The following is a 22,509-nucleotide window of genomic DNA, read 5'->3' as shown; positions in this document are numbered from 1 at the left end:
AATTGAAATTGAAGAATCCTTCATGCTCTGTTCACTTGACATTCATATAAACATAAAGTATAAAATAAAGAGGTAATAAAACAACAGATTATAGCAAAATCAACTAAATCTGAATCTGGAAACAATAGAGGTGTTAAACTGGCATCCCGTATTAAATACAGTTAAATAAATGTCTTTTTGATATTAATAGATTCATGTTGCATCATAAAGATGTTTTTTATGAAGTGAAGTTCCATTCCATATTAAAACAAGCACCTTTACTTTGAAATTCGGTGAAATCTCATCATGAATATATTAATTGTGATAACATGACGCAATATTGTGTTTTCATTTTAAGATCACACAACAGTTGTTTTTTGACCACTAGACCGCGATAAAGATTGGGTTTGACCGGGTTGTCAGGACATATCGCTGCCACTAGAGGTCGCAGCGGCACCACAGCTCTGGGAGGCACCGGGAGAGGTGTGATGAACCTGGGATGTACACACACAGACACCCCCCCTCTCCCTCCCTCCCTCCCTCACACACACACACGCACACACACACACACAAAGTCTCCTCATCAGCATCGATAAAAGAGGGGAACACCTTGAGACAGAACTGCAGACGAGCCGCCGCTGAGCGCGTGTCACTGGACGGACGAGCCAAGACGCGCACACGCACGCACAAACACACACACACCGCAGGAATGTGTGGAGTTACAGGCAAAACGCATGCTCGGACATTTACTCTGTGTAGTGCTCGTTTTTTAAGTCCTCCTCTCTTTAAGAATACTTGGTAACATACGGGACGACGCTGCTGCTGCGCGCCCGACGGAAACCTATAGGCTCGTTTGGAGACGAGCCAGTGACGCGCTGAAAATAACCAGGTTACCACTCAGCACCGGTCCATTTTGGGGAGGGCCCAACACGAGGGCGCAGCACCATATATCAGCTCCTTCCAGCTGTTTGGGAATATCCTGCTCACATTATCGAGGCTGCAGCATGGCAGCAGCAGCAGACTGTCTTCACTCCTCTCCGTCTCTCTGTCTTCTGCTTCCAGAATGGATACAGGGTGACTGGCTGCGCTAGCGGGGCTTAATCACACACCGATATTCGTTCAAGGTAAGAAAGGGTGAGAGGAGAAGACTGGCACAATTAAGGCGCGACACTGTTGCGTCTCCACATTTTGCTCTCCTCGGGCAGAGGAGGAGGGGAAGGCAGAGGCCAGGAGGACTGTCCGACTTATTACCAAAGACAATTCGCCCTCCACAACCCCAAAAAGGATAATCTTGCTCCATCTGGGATGCGTTCAACACCAAGTAATCAGATATTACATGGGGCGGCAGTGGCGCTGGTTGGACGGTGAAGTTTTACTTGCAGACGCGATCTCCTCCAGACAACACAGCAGACAGACTGTCGGCGCGTTTTACGCAGGTCTCCATATGGGCTGTGGATGCTGACACCTGCCCGGTACGCAGGTGACACGGACTGGGCATCACCTCCCCACTTCTCCACAAACACTGACAGGCAGCAGGTCAGTGGGTATGTATCCCGAGTCTTCACAGACTACAATCTTCACGTTACCTTTTCACCTGGTGTGGAGGTGAAATGTCTGTGGCACATAAAGACAGGTAGACCCTGGGAGTGTTCTCCACATATTGTCTCCAGCAGTGGGACTGATAATGATGATGAGAATGATGGTGCGTCAGAGGCTGGGTCTTTGCGGGCAAGGTGAGTCCTCAATTAATTCAACTGGCCTACAAAGTCCCAGTTCCTGGCTCATGTGATCAACAAATTAGCCTGTAGACTTTTGCTGCGCAGTGCTTTGGAAGAGAAGATATAGAGATGGGAAAGCTACAAAAAAGGGCAAAAAAAACCCAACCCATAGTGATATGTTAGGAGATCAAATATTACTATAAAGTTCATAGATAAATAAATGTACATTATACAACGATTACATTATGTAAAGAATTTGATTTTTATAGAATAATCAAGTGAAGTCACCTCAAAGTCACTATTAATGGTAATAATCATATTAAACATTTGCAACATCACAGAAAATAAACAGATTAAACTATACTAAAATTACAAAAAACACAACCTTACGAAAAAGTAACAACACACTTAATCTGTGTGCCGAAACGAGTGTGTGATCATTATTTCATATTGCCTAATAATGTAAGAGGATCTAGCCGTTGCTCAGCCAAAAAATATGAAAGCTACGAATGAAAGCTGTGTCAAATAAACTATTTAATACAGTTCAAAAGAGTCAAACCCTGAGTGTCACTGCTAAAGAATTGTCTGAATTGTCTTTGTCAAAAGCTAAAAGAGAGGCAGGATTCTCATGAGCCTCACAGAAAACTAGAGCAGAGGTTGTCATTGCTCTGATGCACAGAGTCATGAACAACTTTCACGTGCCATTTCAGCCCGAGAAAGAAAGAAAAAAAAGAAGAGAAAAAGATATTTCCCTCCTGTCCTCATTCTGCTGATCAGCTCTTGATAAACTGTTTCGTCAGATAAATTAATTTCTCCTTCAAGCGTTTTCCAACTCGGTCAAAATAGGCCAAATTAGGAATAAGAATAAAGATGAACTGTATTATTTCATTCATCTCTCTTTATGATAAAATCTAAAATTAGCACAGTCACCAATTCCTCTAAACTTGCGTTAGATTTAGACAAGCGGAATTATGAAGAAAGTGGAACCATTATTGCAGAAGCTTACAGCTCTTATTTTCATTTTTATTTTTATTTTTTAAACAAATCATGGCATAAATGTGTGAAGTGGTGAAGAAGTTGTTGTGGAGACCTGTTTCTATATCTGCTCTGACCCTCACATGCCATACATACCTCGCTAATGAATTTAGCATCCTGACACTAGATGCTTTATGTAATTAATAGAGCAGAGGAACTGTGGTGGCATCTCCGTGCTGCAAGTGACACATAGGTAAGACATTCGCTGAAGCATGGGATTTTTTATTTAAAAAAAAAAAAACAAAAAAAAACACACAAGGCCTCTGTGATGATTTAAACACACTTAAAAGAGACCTGTAAATGAATCCCTGACATCACGGTCGGCGTGAAGCCGCTGCGGTAATACGTCTGTCAGTTTCTTTTATTAAAAAGTTAGTGCTCAATCACAAGTTATTTGTAGGCCGAGGATCACAGATCGGTGACAGGTCGTTTGTTTTTACACGCCTGCTAGTTCATGTTTGCGTCGCTAATAAATCACCTCCAACTTGAAGTTTTAGGAAAGCTGACACTTTCTCTGAGCATCTCTGCGGCTGCGGAAAATGATATATTTACGCTAATTAACAACCGTATGAGTGGAAATCCTGTCACCCTTATCGTCGCACAGCTGTCAAAGAACACATTTAAAAATCAAGTTTAGAGAGAGCACACAAAATGTCTCCAGTGCTCCTCAGATCGGCTGCAATTTCAGTCAAATAGTTATCACGGTCTCCCTCCAGCGTGGCCCACTGAAGCTCAATGACACATCACAGAAAGCAGATAAAAAGCACTCCAGCCGAAAACTCCATATATGCTGCAGGAGAGCACGGGCCAGTGCGAGAGTGAGAGCTGAGGGCCTAGTAAGGGAGGCTTGGTGGATTGAGCCTGGTTTGAATAAGCAGTGTGGCTACAGTGCGCTCTGGGATATCCACCAAGTGTGCTGATTAAACTTGTGATATTAAACAGTGCTGGCTGCCGCTGCCTGCCAAACCTCTCTCGGTGGCATTTCACATTGTGTAAAAGGCCCAATTGGTCTCATCGCGACACGTGCTGCACTGCGTTGCTTACATTTTGGTTTTTCCCACCGTGGCGGCCTGTCATGTTCTCTCCTCACAACCATTTGAAAGCAGGGTCGCAGACTTTTCTATAAATAGACATTTCTTACATTTCCCGATCCTCACGCTGACCACAACAGCCAGCCCATTTGTACGATACCGCGTGTGAGCATCATGCAGACCCATCTGCCAAGCTGAACACCTCAGATTGATGTTCACGTTTTCCCGTGGAAGCTGAACGTCTAATGAACACCTCCCATAAAAAGTGTCCCCGCGAAGCCTAATAAAACTCTGCTATTATAAATATACAACTCATAAATAGTAGAAAGCATGTGCGTGTTTGGGAAATACACGGATTGACCCAGCTCCCCTGAAAAAGGTCAAACGTCAGACGGTGTGTTTGAGCCATGATGTCACATTACTTCAGTCATGATGGAACAGATATCAAGAGAAGGTCGCACTTGAGAAGCCAGCAAATAAAAAGTTTGGAATGAGACACATAAAGACGAAGCCATGAAGGGAGGGAGAGAATGAAAAGGCAGCAAGAAAAGTGAGGGACTTTTAGGGGCAGCTGTGTTTTATTAACCCAGTCATAATGCCCCTAAAAATCCTTATTGCTCTTGCAATGGTCAACAAATCCCATGATGCAACATGTCGAGGATCTCCGAACAGCGTGTGCAGATTTTTTTATCAACAACCTGTTGCACTGCAGGGCCAGAGCATGAACCAGTGTGTATGTATTTAGGTCACATTAAACCCATTTTGCTGTCAGTTAAAACAAAGGTGAAAGTCACAGGGCTCATTAAATTATAGAATACATGACTGAGGTCTGAGCGGAGCGTCTGGAATTAAAGAGGAACCTTTGTTGTTTGCAATTGCAGATAAGTACTCATTTAGAAAAAGATATCTGGGAACTGCACATTGCAGGATGAAAGTCGTCCTTGTCAGACTCGTGAATCGCACTGTCATTATGTTTCTGCTCAAGTCCTTATAGTTTGTTGTTTAAAATGCAGACAGAGTGTGTGTATGTGTGTGTGTGTGTGTGTCCTTCACTATTGTGACTTTGCAACTGTGCGGCAGGGGATGGACTGAAAGACGGGAGGCAGACAGGCAGGTAGACTGACAAATAACACCGTCTGTCAAGCAGTGATGTCAGAACCAGACAAAAACCAGACTATGAAGATGTACGAGACAGCAGCCGTGCAGACGTAGAGGACGGCAACAGGGCAGGCAGGTGAAGACATGCTGCAGTACTGGCAAAACAGACAGATACGGAGAGAAATGTACAGACAAGCAGGCCCTGGAGGACCAGGATCCAGGCCTGGGTGTGGTGTCGTGGACTGTCGCGGCTGGAGAGCGAGTGGCGTGGAGCGGAGCTCTCGATGTTGGTGAGTGAGTCATCGGAGGGAGGCTATTCTGTTGAGTTTCCCTGTGGGACGGTCACTGCTGAAGGAAGGAAGGAAAGAAGAATCCTCTTTATGTCGAGGGGTAAAAGAGAGAGAGACGGATAGACAAGGGCAGAGGGAGTAAGGGAAAGTGTGGAAGATGACTCAGGGCCGTGAACCACATGGTGATGAAGAAGGGAGGGAGAAATTACTCATCAGAGCATGTGGAATCTCATATGGCTATCACAGGACTGACAGTGTGCTTCCCTCATGGCTGCTGCTCAGCCGCCATCAGTCCCTCAGGCACCAGCTGAACATGAACCAGCCTCACTATTACCAATTGAGAACAAAGAGAAGATAAAAATCAGGGTGAACCATTGGTCAAATTAACATAAGGAGGTTTTTCCCCCCACCCTTTTCATCAGAGCTGCGTCCCCTCCGCTTTGGGCCCCTCAAGGCCACGATGAAGGACAAATCCCAATGACTTAGTTTCAGCTCCCTTATCAAAGCAGAATCTGTTTCAGTCATGTTCGTTCACGTGACAATTCTTCCCACTCAAGGCGTCTCCTCTCTTGGTCACCTGACTTTCTGCAACTTGTGTGTGACTGATGAGTGTGTGCTGGAAATACTGCGCCATCATCTGACAACTGAGTCATTTGAATATGAGCAGAGGCTCCTGTTTGCTTTTTTATAACTAATGAACATGTTTTAGCTTCAAGGTTCATCCTGCATGCAAGAGAATAGAGCTTTTGATTGGCTACAGTAGTTTTTAGGAACACTTGAGTGTGGAAGGCCAGAGAGACGTACATGTGTTTAATCAAACATTTTCTTTGTTTTGTGTGTGCAAATACTTGTTATATTATCGTATTAAAAGACATCAAATTAGTCAGTACATTAACATGCACAGTTTAATCGAGCTAAGGCCGTAGTCCAACTAAGACAGGTAATCGGACAACTGATTTATTGGCTGTGTACGTCTGACTCCGCCTCCATAGATGGCGCTGTATCTCACTATTCCAGCTAGTGCATATTGAATCAGTTTCCTGTTGACATTTGTGTCACAGAAAAATGAACGGAAAGCGACGGGGAGGTGGCGGATTGAGCTGTGAAGAAAGACGTCGCTGTATGACATTTTGCTATCACATCACATCAGAGTAATCTGACTATGAATCACATCATCCATGTATGTTAGTCAGACTAAGACTGGCTCGATTTTAGTCGGACTAATTTGTTAACATGACACCAAATTATTGTCTTAATAGGAGGAAACTCTGCCGAGTCATGCTCTGAAATAGGCAGCAAGTAAGAAATTAAAATAGTTTTATGAATATATACTGCATACGGTACTGTAGCCACAGAACAGACTAAACAATGGTTCACGTCTAGTAGTAGTTCAACATATAAAATGAAATCGTAAATTCAGTACTTAGTATTGTGTTATGACAAGATATAAAACAGAAAAGGTGAAAGGGCGACTGGCATGACACGCGCCATTGCTCCTTCTTTTCTTCGGCACATGTGAGACTCAGCCGAACCTGTCGATGTCCTTGGATGTGAGGTGGTGAACAAAGTGTTAACGGGCTTAATATATTGTGCGTGTAACGTTCTTGTGTCCTGGGCACCTGTCACAAAGACTTCTGCAGCGCAACAACCTCTTTGAAGTTTTGATTGCATACTCAGCGAAAATGATGGTGATGAGTGTGCCATGGTGGCATGATTCAACAGGTGAGAGAGAGAGAGAGAGGCACACCCATTAGAATGATTTAGCCGCCCCCCTCTTACCTAGCGGCAGCACAGTCCCAGATCTCTCTCTGACAGAGGCTGCCATTAGGGTGTGGGCTGACGGCACACACAGGAGAGCTGCTCAAATCCAGGGCAAACACTGCAGACAAAAGGGAGAGGGCAAGAAAAAGTGGAGCAGACCTTCCTTGTGTGAATTCCTCCAGCACCCCTCTTTAAAAATAAGAATGACCCACCCCCACCCACTCAACCTGCTTTTAGCCAATCAGCCTGTGAAACCCAGCTCTGGTATGACGAGAGTAAATAGAGAGGAGTGTAATCAGCCACCACGTATCTCCAGTGGTTCTTCCCCCTATTACTAATCACCCAAATTAATATGATGCGTCGTTGCTGTCCGCCTAGTTATAATGTTCCGAGTTGGGACTTAGTCAGTGGTTATTTAAAATAGGTTGCGTCTCACAATCTAGTCCCAATGTGCTGTAGAGATCACTCGTTCTCAAATATTTACACACAGTAACTGTCGGATGAAATTATTGTACAGCTCGGACTATTAACTATTATAGACCCACAACATTTGTTTTAACTTAAATGTCGTAATAATCACCAATAAAATACAGCATGGTACCAATATTGGTCTATTGTAGTAGTCTCTACTAGAGCTGCAACTAACGATTATTTTCATAATCGATTAATCTGTAGATTATTTTCTCAATTAATCGAGTAAATGTTTGGTCCATAAGATGTCAGAAAACGCTAAAAATATTGATGAGGAGGTTCTAGTTCGGTCAGAGATGTGTCACTCATTGAGGTCTTGTTTTGTCCACATACCAAAACCAGGAAATATTCATTTTAAGAACCAAAAACAATAAGAAATCTTGTTTTAACACGAAAAAAGCTTCAAACCGATGAATCGATTACCAAAAGAGTTGACATTGAATTTAGTAATCGATTAATAAGCGATTAGTATCTACTGATACTGGATCAGGAAAATCTGATACGATACAAACCCTGCTTCACTAAGCACATGTTGTGACAATGAGGTTTATTTCGTCTTTAAATAAGCAGAATATTTGTTATATTTTTAGTAGGTGCTACAGGCATCAGCACAAATGAGTTGCTAACAGCTTGGCAGTTTTGGTATATACTCAGCAGTAGCAGTATTAGACAAGAATAGGTGGTACTGAGCCTTCCGTAGTTATGTTCAACTTTGTCGTTGTGGACGTCATGTTAGCGGGTTGTGTGGAGGTCATCTGCACTTTGGCAGCACACACACAATCACTGACATGCAAAGAAACATACGCTCCATTATGTGTCCTGATCACAACAGGAGCACATCTGTTGTGATCAGATGGCGAGACAGACCGTTGTCTGAATGTGTCTGAAAAGCCTCTTTTGTAGCCACGACATAAACAACTAACACATTAAGAATTAAGTTAGAATAGTTATTGCTCATTGCTTTTTTTTAAATGGTTAAAGGCAGGGTGTTTTCAAGTTGCCAATCTTGTGAACGCAGTATCTCAAGAATGTCTTGAGGGAGTCCTGTCAAATTTAGCACAAAGTTCATTTGGACTCAAGAATGAACTGATTAGATTTTGGTGGTCAAAGGTCAAGGTCGCTATGATTTCCCAAACCTTCTTTGCCTTTTGAATGAACTCCTCCAGAGAATTTTGCACATATGTTCATATGGACGGCCATGTTAACTGTGACGATTTGGGCAGACAGATGTCAGTGATCAAAGCGACCTCAAAAATCATATTTTTGGCCTCTTAAACAATGAATTCTTACTGAATTAACATGTGCATGTTATAGTATGGTAACAAAAAAAATGTGCAAAAATGTGCAACTTTTTTTTTTTCATTTGTTAACCAGCGATGGCATAGAGAGATAGGAAACACGGATAGAGAGGTGGGCAGTAACATGCAGTAAGTGATCCGGACATTAGTGAGTCAAGGCATGTACCTGCTGTTCACCACTTTATGTATATTTTAAAACTGCACCGATATTACAGACAATGAAAGAATGGCGTATCCCTCTATACAGGCACATGGAAAAAAAAAGGTGACACCTACAGAATCTCACCGTGACTGAGTGCAATGGAATTGGGCTTGCAACCAGAGGGTCACCAGTTCAAATCCCAGGACAGGTCAAGGGCTGGAATGCCTCTGAGAAAGGTACCAAAAATCTCACCCCACTAAATCTGTTTTGTAAGTCATGCTATAACCTGCGATGCTCCAGTGAATATCTGTTAACATAAATAATTGATTTTGATTTCAAAAAAGCTAAGATGTATTCCAAAACATTACTGGAGTAGACAACATTTGTTTTTTTTCTGGCAGAAGTGCACTAGAATGATGTGCCATGATGTGCTCTGCAGTAAGTTTAGGTCGTGAGCAGCCCAAGAGGTCAAAGTGAATTCCTCACATATCTCCCAGGACTCAGCTATAGGTGCAGGAAGCATGTTCTTCTCTTTCACACACGAATCGAAATGAGATCTCATAACTGTGTACACACTAATATATACTCAGTGAAAAATGCACACACGAGTGCACACAGCAAGGCGACCCCACTCCCCTCCCCTCATGTTTGCTTTTCATATAGAATATCAAACTGCTCACAGGTATTGAACAGTTCCAGACCGGGCTGCATTCATTTCACTCAGCAGCCAGGCCTCATCTACCTCTGTTTGTCTTCGTGATCATGTTTGCAAACACATAAGCAAGCCCACTTTCATTTTTTACAACGCTGGTCTTTGTATTGTGCAAGTCTCATCGGGTAGGTGGAGAAACACAACTCTTCTTTTGGGGGTAGAGGTGTTTCACTCGCTGAGCTGAGTTCAGGCTGAATGTTTTGAAAGGTCATTCCTCTTTTCTCTCCCCCTTGCTCTTGCCCACAATCACCCAGGGCCTGTTTGGTTTCCTGTTGTTTTCTGGCTATCTGTGGTCAACGATGCACGTTGGCAGACCTCAGAGGCACTTTCTCTTTGCATTGCAAAATCTGTTGGAAGCCAAACTCGGCACAGCGTTTGTGTGCCCCGTGTTGAGTAACAATGAGCTCTGCAGGGCGATTGGCAGATGTCTGTTTGATGCTGCAGATACAGTCATGTCACTGTGTGGAGTCAGTAAGTGAATGTGTGTGTGTGTATAAGGGGTGAGGAAAAGCGGATGTTTGTTCTGGCACAAAGATCTTTATTTTGCCAAAGAAGTGGCTCCACTGCCAAAATCTTACCAAACAAACGTGCACTGCTGAGCATTTAATCGCTCCAGAGACTCTTTTTGAGTTTTAATGTAAAGACAACATTTTTACTCTCAGCTACAGTGCTTGAATGATAGTGGTGCTCAATTGTAAGTTGAATATTGATCGAAACAACGTCATAAACTCGACCTTCAAAAGCAAAGGTGGAATCAAGGATTTAACCACGCCCCCTGTGTGACGTCCTGCGGGTGTGCCAGAGGGTAAAAAAAACCACAGCGTTGTGGTTGTAGCCATTTTAGCATGACAACACGTTACCTCCTCCCGCTAACCCATAGCTGCTGCCAACCAATAGTAACCATGGCAACTGCTGATTTGAGTGACACATCTCTGACCGAACTAGAACCTCCTCGTGCTTCTCCTCGTGTAATAACTGGTGTGGAAATATTTGGAGCGATAATTCAACTCGCGTTAAAGCGATAACTAGCGCTACAGGTGTGTTTGTAGCATCAGTGACCTTATTCAGTGGTGGAAAACCCTGGATTTAAGCATCTTGTTACATTTATATTGTTAATAAATGATTTACATTTGACAATTTCTGGGGGCCTGAACTAAAAGTTACATACAAATACATGGCTGTATAATAATTTTATTTTCATTGTCATAATTATCATTTTTAAATGGCAATGTAACCAAATCCAAGCCATGCAGGAGTTAAAATGAAAAAAAAAATGAAAACATTCTATGTCCTATCTATCACATCTGGAGTCCGATATCATAATAATGGATTGATGGATGTTCCCGTCTGTCATGGCTGTTTCGAACACCGGACTCTGGTTACAGAGGCAACTCCTTACCAGATGAGCTAATGGGGATGACATTTAACTTGGACCGATTTTCTGTTTGACTCCGTCCCGGGCCATAAATAATACATTACAAAACCGAAGCTGCGGGCCTTACAAAATCTGACCGAGGGCTGTGATTGGCCCGTGGGCCGGACTTTTGACATGCCTGATGTAGACAATCGAAAATTAAATGAATTATCATGACATAAAACCAATGATCCTAGAAACTAGACTAAAAGGTCTTAAAAAATAGCAGACCCATCAGCAAAAAGATTGAGAATCGAATCGAGGCTTTGGAGAATCGTGACACCCCTATTTAAGGAGCTAAATATGTTAACGGTGGGCTGTGGTATGGCAATTCCAGTTCAATGTGTTTGAAAACATACAAAACACGCAGCAGTAGATGTAAGCTCTTGTCCATCCAAACATCTCGGCAACATTTGGAGTTACAAGGCAATGAAGTCAACATTTTCAGCTAATCAGAGGCATGACAGAGCCTCATGGTTCTTCTGATCTTTTCTTCTAATCGCTGTGGCTCACTTGAAGTCCCATTGTCTGGCCTAAGCCATCATCCTGCCTGCAGTCCAGAGGGCCCTCAGTGCCAAGCTTGGCTCTGAGGATATTACAAATAGGAAAAAGCCATCATCCTCAAAGCCGTCTTCCATTACAGGGAAGAGGTTTTTCCGCTTCTATCAAAACTGTCAATGGAAGTTATTCAAGCCACTTGGAAAACATCAGTTGCTTCTTTCTGGTCTTTTTGTTGGCAAAAGGGGGTAGCAGGATCCTTCCATAGTTGGTTTTCAGGAGAAAGGGAGATTTTGTATGTGCATGCTTTTTAATATCCTTCATACCCCATGTTGCATTCAAGTACTGTTGATCTGCAGAGCACATGTGCAGCTGGGAGGACTGTGAAATATCAGCATCTATGTTGGTTTTGTTGCTGTAAGCTTTGCAACTGATGTAGACATGAATACAACGCCTATGTTCCTAGGGAGTTTTTCTTTCTTTTTTTTCTCTGTTTTTTGTTGGCAGAAGAGTGATAGGAGCCACAGTGTGACAGGCAGACCCATGGCGACCTTAAACCCAGTAAAATGGGACTTCTTGGAACTTCCTCTTCTTTCCTTGGGCATAAAAATAGGGGTCTGAATCCAAAACCAACAGTTTTGGAAAATAACCGTTACATCTGCATCCCAGAAATTCATATGGGTTTTTTAAGACAATCTCATTTGGGTCCTCCATGCTTGTAGTGTTTCCTTGTCCTTTGTTTTTGCATCGACTCATCTTCTCTCCATAAAGCATGGGTTATTTTGGGCAGTGTGTGCATGTGGGAACGTATGTGCCGCATACAGCTTGAATGCATGTAGCATAAAGAAGTCCATCATTTTCATGCCAGACTAGATTTAATTGTCACTACCTGTGATGTGTTGACTGAAAAACAAACAAACATTCAAAATGACCCCTATTCGTCAAGTAAACAAAGCTACTGCAAACTGCGTGTTAGCTTAGCATTAAGAGTGGAAACTGTCAGAAATGATAAAAATTCACCTTTACCGCATCTCTAATGCAAATTTACTTTATTTGTCTAATCTTTACAGACAGAGAAGTGGAAGTACAGAGAAGTACAGAGGGTAATGTGCCATTTCTTGTCTTTTTGTCACAGTAAGGTTGGCAGGCAAACAAATAGTTGAGCACATAATCCCAGTAAAACCACAACATGTCAGTTTATATGTCTATGTTTTTCTACCAATTATAGCACTGAGATATAATGTATTTCTGTGTGATCTTTGGTGGTTGATGGATTTTGTTATCTTTGGACAGAGCCACTCCAACAGTTCCTCTATTAACAGACTAGTGGCACTTTTCCACTGTACAGTTCTAGCACTGTTCAGCTCGACTCTACACAGTTTGGGCACCAGGCACGTCGTTTTCCATTGCTCACAATGATTCGGCTCACAAATTGCAGGCTTTCGGCTGTGCTGTCACTAAATACGCCAGACTCCTCTGTTAAATACTGAGATTTTAGAGATTTGCTAAATGTTGTAGATTTTTAAGTCTTTTTAACTAATCTACAGTTCTGCATCATTCGGTTTGATTCTTGTGTTCATTCAAAAAGACAACAACTAGTAGAGTCAAGCCGAGTCGTGCCAGAACTGTATAGTGGAAAAGCACCAAAGCTGCGAGCTCCAGCTACTGTACATATTTACACATTATTAACCCCCTAAAAATATAAAATAAACATAAATATATGTGAAGGAAAAAGGTGAAAAGCAAATACAAAGTACATAAAAAAGAGACTGGAGAACCACACTGCATTGAGTGGCTACTGTGGGTGTTGGGAAGGTATATCTGTGTTTGTGTATATTGATAGCTTTTAGACGTTGACCGACTTCACCTGAAGTACTAATGCCTTCAAATGGAACAATAACAATGTGAGTCTGTTTGGATTCTAAAATCTTGATACTACCATGAACGTTTGCACCAGAGACGCTGTGAGAGTGATCTGTCATGCTGCCTGTTTACTTATCTCTGGTGACATTTCAAACTCTCTGTGTTCTTAATTGTCAAATAGCCTCTGGCTGTATTAAGTATTGGGAGAATTAAGACATCTCAGGGCAACATCAAGGAGATAGAGGCTAAAATTTATCTATCAAGCATGGAGCCCTTAGTCTGCCAGCAGAGCCTTAGCAACAGCTATAAATCAATTTGTTTTAAAGGCACATGCACATAACAGAATAAACATTTCCCCCGTTCCCAAGGCTGTGCAGGGGAGTGTGTTATGTTGTGTTTGTGTATGTGTGTGTGTGTGTGTGCGGAGTCTTAGCTCAGCTTTGTTAGTCCACCCAAATTCTTCTCATTTGTCTCCCACCCCACCACATCAACCTACTGTCATGCTGTGTGTGGAGCTAATGTGGTCTCTGGATCCAGAAAAGTTATTTAGGAACCTGGGTGATCTTTTGTGTCATTATGTAAAATGTCAACAAGCCCTCCCCCAAAGAATAATTCAAAAGAAAATGAACTATTCATGTGCATTTGCAGTTTTATCTGAAGAACGCTTGCAGATGTTACCAGTGGCCACACTTTCCAACTCAGAACCACCACCACCAGTACAGGTCAAATAAAATCAAACCTCTAACTTGACAAACTTTGCTGTAAAATTACAGTAACGGCCTATGGGATTTTGGCTTCTCTAGCAGTGCTTAACATCCAGGCTGTGCGTCAATCTCAATAAGATCAACCATTTTAAAATCCTAGCAAACTACTGTATGTGTAACATTAAACCTACACTTAACCACCAACTTTTGAAAACTTCTCAGGGGCCATTTGGGTGCTTGATGTTTTTATATGATTTTACCTAATTGTGCACTTAATATACAGTATACAGGACACTAGTGCAGTTATTGTTCAATGTGTACATGTTTTTTTAGTTTTTAGTTTGACCAATATCTCATGTATTTCGTATCCAAACAACATCAATGTTGGAACTGCAAACACTGGTGTCTGTAGTCAGTCACCTGCCAAGTTTGAAGCCAGACGAACAAAATATTACTTGGTGCTGCACAGTGTGTGTGTCAAGAGATTAACAGACAGACAGACAGACGCTTCTTGTATTTATAGTTATTTGTCACATTTTTCAGATGTCAGAAGTAAGCGAGAGAAGGCCAGAAAAATGGTTCTGTGCATGAAAATACACAAGACAACTGTCAGAGTTGCATCTCATTTATACTCCTGACATTATTATCAGACCAATAGTTTATCATATCGTGTGACAGGATAATTATGTAATATTTATTATCAATGACACCAAGGTTTTTACCAATTTTATCCACTTTTTAAAGTCTCTATTTACTAGTATTTAATAGATTTTGGCTACATTAACTACAAATGAGCCTTCCAAGAATAAAGCAAATACTGAAGAAATCTTTTTAATATTTTACGTCCAGTCAGCTGCTGAGGTGTAGTAGCATGGCTTCTTCTTTGGTGTTTTATGGCAATTTGCATCCCTGATGTTGGATTACTCCCTCATTCTTATTCCTTATTCCTACTTAGTCAGCATTTTCAGGAATGTTCTTTGTAAGCAAAATAAGATAAATGACATAAAGGGCACAACACATGTTTTTGAATTATGGTTTAAAAGAAGATATCAACCAGCAGAGACGATGGCTCCGGCAGTTGCCTCGGACTCCATTTTAGAAACACTGATGTGGTTAATTTTACACAGTTGGCGAGCTATTCCCAGTAAATAAAAAAAGAAAAATGATTTGCCAAAACAATAACTCATTAAACCATTGGAAATGTGGGCCACTTTTATGGCAATTGTTTCTCAATCTCACATTGTTGACGATAAGATAAGCGGACATCAAAATGTGCATGTTGGCTGCAAATCAATAAGCCAACAGTGTTTTATTCGGACTGTTATATTATTAGGACTTATTTGGGAAGACTTTGGCAAGGCATTGCAACACTAGCGTGGATACAAAATATCTTTAGGTGCACTTTGGGAGTCAAGTCAACCTCACCCCGATCCTCAACTGCTCGTGTTTTTCTTCAGTCTGCTTTAGCTCTACAGCACTACAGTCACATCCATGTCCTGTACATGAGGCCGATTTCAACAATAAAGAGACGCCTGGTTCACGAAAAGAACACCAAAAACCGAAACTGTTAATTTCTTCAGTCAGTAATGAGAACATGCCTTGTTCTTGGTGTGATAGACTGACTCGGTGTGTTACAGGCATCACGATAATTAATTGGTTACAGTGTAGGTTTTTTGAATTCGCAAGTTCCCCCCCTCCCCCTATTCTCACCTCTATTATCTGTCCCCCCCCCTCTATTCTCACCTCTATTATCTGTCTCTGGCAGCTGTTGTACAGAAAGTTTGGGGTAGGTGATGTGCATGCTTCCTTAGCTTTAGCAGTATAGCATTTGCCTCACTTAACTGGCTATTTTGTTCACACAGAGACAAAAACTAAAAGGATTTTATATTACTTGTTTAATATTACTCTTTCCATGAAAAAGTCTGCAAACATCTGCAAACAAACCCTGAAATTTGTTTGCAGACAGATTAAAATCTGACTTGGACTTGTCAAAAGAAAATAATGAGTCCACATTTGAACTGTTATTTCTTGCCAGTCATATGTACAGTTCTGGAACATAAAAGGTATAGAAAGAGTGAGAGAGAGAGAAAGAGAGAATAAAGACAGAAGAAGTCAGGAATGATCATCGACTCTGATTTACAGCCACGGGGTCACCAGTGGAAGTGGAGCTGGAGCAGAGTGGTGCAGAACTCTCCTCCTCCCCCATGGCGTCCTTCACCTCCCGTGCTCCACACAATTTTTTACTGTGTGCTACTTAATATGGGTCATAATGCAATTTGTATATACGTGCAGCTGAATACGCTTTGAATGATTTTTTATTTTTTTTTCTTAGTAAACATATGCATCTGATGAGTGGAGCCTTTCAGAAAATTATTCATTATCCCATTAGAAGTTATTTTACTGTCATCATAGCTGCTCTGAGTTCATGGAGTGCATCAGGTTTTATGATACTGTGCATTTAAAAACTCTTTTCTCTCTACGTTAGCAACCTAAACAGCTATTGAATCATTCATACGATGCCTATATTTTATGTAGTAGAGAAAATTGACTCCACCTCTGTTCTTTTCACATGTGTTATCTGTGTGCATGTACTGTATGTGTACATGTGGGAATAGCCCGAGCCTTCTGTGTACTTTTACTGTATAGAATCTACAAGGAACACTTTGTTAGAGGAACCTACGCATTTGGTGCAGTTCCGTGTGGACAAAAGGCACATTTAGAGATATCGCCGTTTAAACATAACTAAATCAGTTTTAAAATTGAGAGCTACTGCAACTTCTTCTTCTTTTTTTTTTTGAACTTGAACCAAAGGGCAAGTTAATATTTCACCCTTTCTTTTAAAGTGATGTTGTAACATCACTGTTTATATGCGTATTTATTGTTTCTAAAAATGTTACTGCACACCCGACACTGCAATCAGGGTCCACGAAGGAAAGGCAGGATGTTTTTGATGAAGCAGTGGGCTTAATTTAGGACCAAGCATTCTCGGTATCTGTCACCTAACTCCCAATGATCTCAGCACACAGTACCGGAGGCGTTAGCCCGGCTGTGTGTGCGTGTGTGTGTGTGTGTTTATCCAGGCAGACGGGTTATAAATTCAAGACATGCACACCGACACTTTGCCATCCTAAAATATTAAGACATGCCCATCCTCCTTTTTACTTGGTGAATTAAAAATAATCATTACAATTGCAGCCTCTAAATCTAAATGATATGGGTTGAATTTACTGCCATATTTTTTATTATGAATTATTGATACTGGTTATAAAAGGAATAATCCCATTAACGCTTTCCCTGGTAATCTCGATTTCATCCTCTCAAGGAATTGGCATCGTCACAGCTCCTACTTGGCTATAAAATAACCAAACAGGCATAAGCACTGCAAGCAATCCAGCAAAAGCAAAATGCCAACAACCCCTGCCAAAGACTCCAGCTTGCACCCAGTGTTCTCTCCCTGATAGACACATTTCTGCCTTTTTCTCTGAATTGCACAATTTTTCTGCTAACATGAAATTTTTTATTTTTTTTTTATGAACAACACCAGAATGAGGGAAAAAACTCTGCTGTGAAGCAGCTACATGCTGTATAATGTCATTACACGACCCTGCATTTTCCAGTTCTGTCCATAGGGCTGAGATGTCATACGTGTTTGATGAGTGCATGTGTGTGTGTGTGTGTGTGTGTGCGTGCGCTGGAAAGGAACAATGTGGTTTCTCAAAGAGAACCTCGTGATGTTCTGACCTCGGGCTTGTCGTCGTTTTAATGTTGTATAAAAATGAACGTGCTGCAACTCGTCAAGTGACTGTACCAAGTGCTGGGAGCAGAGGCGTGTGGTCTTCCATTTATCCATAGCCAATGGAAAGAAAGGAAGACCACACATTGGCATGGTCGGATCAGGTTGACAGAGATCATAATTACAATTTGGGTCAGAGTCCAGGACATAACCTCTCCCTCTCTCTCTCTCCTCGTGTTCTTCTCTTCTGCACCCCATTTCTCCTTCATCAAATCCCACTTACGCCCTACGCTGTCTCTCCACTCTATCCTGAATTTATCTTCTCACCCACTTCACATATCCATACGTCTCTTTCTCCTTACCTCTCGTCTTTCTGTCGCTCACAGAAGCAGCAGCTTTGCCGCCTGCCCGTTTTCAGTTTCATACACAAAATGCAAGAATTAAGATCTTATGAGTCTGCCTATAAATGAATGACACAGGCACGAGTGTTACATTTAAGGGTATGGTGACGGTCTAAAAGTAAAATCATTGAGAATATAATGGTGGATTTTTAACTATGGCTCTCCTCCCTTGAGGAACAGCCATATGATTCATATTTGTATCCGGTGACAGCCAGATGACTGAAAGTTATGGATCCAACAATAAGCCTATTCATTATTGATTTACAACATTTAATAAATAAATAAAAAAAATAAAATAAAACAGGTGCAGCTGTTTCTGCACTATGTACACACACACATACATTTATTTTCTCCTTAACCACTCCAACAGTCTGCATGCACCTGTGTTCTTAAGGGTTAATATCTGGCTGTGTCTCACTGCCTTTCTCACCTAAGTAAAGTAAAGTTATTTAAGATTTGAGTGGTGCCATAACTGCTGCCTCGCCTGCAGCAACGATGACAGTGCTGCTGCTACCAATCAGCATGGGAAAATGCCAAACACTGTACAGATCAACAGGCAACAAAAAAATGTAATATTTGTGCTTCTTTTCAGCTCAACTGCTCAGAAATGTGATGTTGTGCTAACATGGCTGCCAACAATAAGACACGATGACACTGTCCTGTTTTCACTGCTGGAGGCCTCCCAGTAGAAGGAGTTCTCTTGAATGCTGCGACATGGAGACGGGCCCACAACCACCAGCGGAGCAGAGCAGAGCAGAGCTGAGCTCTAGAGCGGCGTTAGAGCCCTGCTGGGACCTGCCAGACCCACAGATTTCACTGCCAGGGGCCTCAGCTCGCAGTCGGTGTGAGTTACAGTCCGCGCTCCCGTCACACACATTCTAATACACACTTACACACAGTAAATGCTTAAATGTGTACGCTATATAGACACGTAGGTGCATGCATATATGGCAAAGTATATGCATGTGCACGGATACATAATCGCTTTATTTACATGATCGAATCATTGTTTTACTCTGGAAAAACAGGACTTGGAAAAAATGTTAGTCTAACTGACATTGTACTAAATCTAATTTCTCTAAAGAGGACTAACACACCCAGAGAAGTCTTCTGTTCATTCCGACCCAAACAGGACTAGGTGCTCTGTTCCCACCCCCGAGCTTTAACCCAGAAATAAAATAAGTCAGTACACAGAAGACAACATGGCAAAATCCAGGCCGGTACATTTCTTTGGACTGACGAGAGGTTTTTAGTTTACTCTCCGCCAGCTCAAAGATTTTAATATTTTAAAGTATTTTAATATTTCCTTGTATGGTAGAAGACAGGTGCTCCACATCCTAGCAATTAGCCGCCGGCTAAATCGGAAACATCCTAATATAAACAAACAGAGAGAGGGCATATCGTCACTCAGCGTTGTGGAGGCGGTAGGACAGTGACCCAGTTCAACCAGTAAGTTTATGGTCAGGGTCTGGCAGCAGCTGGATTGGATCAGTCTGCATTAACAGGTTTGGTGAAATGGTAGAACTGACATGTGTGTGATTAAGAGGTTTGCAGAAGACTTATATGTATGTGTGTGTGTGTGTGTTTTTCTGTGCAACCGAGTGAGGAGGAAGCATAAATACTTGACTATAATATATTGTCTAAAGCTTTTTATTAACTTTAATAATTGAGGAAAATCGTGAAATCTGTGTTTAAATTTTTATTTGTTTTTTTACGGCAGCAAAACTCGTTTTTAGGGCAGCTGCAATATTCATGTCTTTTATTCAGGTTCTCTTTTTTATATTGTGTGAATTATACATCCTTTTGTTAGCTGTTTTTTTGTCTCTGTCGTTCTGTGTATTGTTCTGCAGCTGTTGTAGCCCAATAAAAACTTCCCTGTGGTGACAATAAAGTATATTTGATTTGATTTGATTGATTTGCTGATGAGAACTGATCCCACAAGCTTCTTTTTGGGATAAGATGTAAATGTAAGTAATAATTAGATGTGAGGAGTGAGGAGGCACTGAAAAGTATCCTAAAATGGTTAATGATGATGTCTTTATTAATTATAGAATATACTTCACATCGTTTCAACACGTTGCGAGTGCATGCGCGCTCGTTTGAATTCAACTTCATCCATTTTAATGCCAGAGCCTTCACCGAAAAGGCAGAAAAGGTTCAAAGAGAGGGAAGAAAATCTGGACTTAGCACAGCCTGCAACTAACCAAGTGTCGCGATAGCTTTCAAATCACTTCAACTGTTGATAAGTGCCAGGATGACATCTTGATCACTGCTATATACCCTCTCCTCTCCTCTCCTCTCCTCTCCTCTCTTGCCAGCAGTGTATTCCAGCAACCAGCGCCCCAAGCAAGTATGCATCCAGTAGGAAAAAGGTGAAATCGTGGTAGTGCCAGGCAGCTATATTCTTTTTCTTCTTCATTTTTTCCCCCCCAGTGCAGCCAAACACAAGGTGTAGACAAAAAAAATGCAGTTTGTAAGCAGGGGCTGTTTATTTTAAGTCTCTCTATACATGTGGCTGGGATGTGGAAAGAGCAATATGTGCACCGAGGACAGCACGCGGCACGCAACCTGACAATAGTACTATTATAATAAGATATACTGTAAATAATATGGCTTTGTCGGTCGGGTTCGGGTTGCAACTAGCGGCCACATACGTACACACATACAAATTCACACACACACATATTTGTATGAAGAAAGGGTAAACAAAATCTATCATTTATGAAGGCCCCAGGTTAAACAGAACTTGGTAAAGGTCCTCCATATTTGTTTAACACCTGACGTGCTGTGTCAGACACTGTGTATTTAACAACTTTCAATAATTGATTATTTATTTCATATTACCAAAACAGCATATAAAATCCTAACGTCAGACATGTTATAAATATGAGGCAGAGAGAAAAAGAATAAAACAAACAAAGAACCTGTACTTACATTTGATTCGTGAATATAATAATTCATGTTAACTCTGTATCACATTAACTGTTTGGTATCGCACATGTGAATGTGGTGTGGTTGGTGTATTCATGAGGGAGTTGTTTTAGGGCTCGGCCCAGTCATAACACACTTACTCATACTTTGAAAAGTCAGTTTACAGATAGGCTACTTGACGGTCACTCCCCAAACATGTGTATATTTTGTAATGTGGATATTTCTTCCCACATGAACACAGTGGCTACATTTATAATTTGTCTGCTAACTCGATGTGCTCTGTTCTTGTTACATTAACAAATGGTGTGGTCTGGTGGTTTGTGTGTGTGGACTGAGACAAAGTCAAATACCCGATCCGATATTTCAGTCCATGCCTGTGTGATATGAGGAGTCCACCGTGAACACACGGACAGAATGGAATTGTGGCATTAATTAAAGCTCCAAAAGTATTTATTAATAAGATGTTAAGCTATAATGATTAAAGTGGTTAATAAGAACCATGTATGTGTCTGTTTAAAGTCAGAAAGAAACTGGAAAACAGTTCAATCTGTATCTGAGGTACTGTAGTTACTTTTTCCTCTAATGCATGATAATGTGAGCTTGTTTTTTCTGTTTCTTTGTAATGTGTGCATATGTGTGACACATGTTTCTCTTTCTTTGGTGGGGAAAGGTATGACTGCGTGTTTTGTGGTTTAATATGAGTATTACTGTTGTCACTGTCCATTCCTCTGTGTGATTTGCATGATAAATTCAATAAAGACATAACATTTAAATAAAGATAACACTGGCCATGCGTGGTTACATTGTCTGAGTCCATTATTATTATTTTTTCTATGCCAAAATAAATCTATTATTTAGTTCAAGTTGTACAAATGCATCTTACAAGAGGAGATACACAGTGTGCACGAGTGCCTACAAGGCTTGTGTCTACATTTATCCCAGGAATGTACACGTGATGTAATAGTGACGTAATAGAATGAGGACCGGGTGTGGAGTAAGATTCCCCTGGAGCAGAGCTAAGGTCTTAAAGTAATAAAGAGCCATGACCCAGACCATACACCCACTCACAGGGACACAGCACCTCTCTACAAATGCTTTCATACTTTGGCTACGCAGCAAGGAAACATGCACTTGGACACACCCACAAACACAAAAAGACAAGAAATGGACTTGAATAGCAAACACATGTTTGTTTCTCTCGTGAAGATGAGCACAAAACATACCCAACAGCAAAAGCCGATGCGTTCGCCCTCCTTGGCTGAAATAAAGCGCATACGCGACTGAACACATCCTCATTGTCTCATGTTGTTCGTCATGCAACAGGGAGCACATGACTTAAATCGGGTGTGGTGCATGACCTGTTATCAGACAAAAGCATCCCACAGAGAGAGCAGTTGGGGGAGACTGTGCCTCCCGCCTGTCCTGTGTGT

General features: G+C 41.5%; 1 long non-coding RNA gene across 3 annotated transcripts; it reads left to right on the top strand.

The window, feature by feature from the left end:
- Positions 1–529: 529 nt before the first annotated feature.
- LOC122771244 lies at positions 530–20,054 on the top strand. 3 transcript variants are annotated; one of them, XR_006360593.1, is made up of 4 exons: positions 530–1,523; positions 4,844–5,151; positions 8,929–9,059; positions 18,741–20,054. It is a non-coding gene; the product is annotated as an uncharacterized LOC122771244 (long non-coding RNA). The 3 variants fall into 3 exon arrangements; XR_006360591.1 differs by lacking the exon at positions 4,844–5,151; XR_006360592.1 differs by lacking the exons at positions 4,844–5,151; positions 8,929–9,059.
- Positions 20,055–22,509: the final 2,455 nt, after the last annotated feature.

Source organism: Solea senegalensis, linkage group LG6, assembly GCF_019176455.1.
Source record: "Solea senegalensis isolate Sse05_10M linkage group LG6, IFAPA_SoseM_1, whole genome shotgun sequence".
NCBI classification, from domain to species: Eukaryota; Metazoa; Chordata; class Actinopteri; order Pleuronectiformes; family Soleidae; genus Solea; species Solea senegalensis.
Note: the sequence above shows the minus strand (reverse complement) of the source record. Positions and strands in the feature narration are given on the sequence as shown.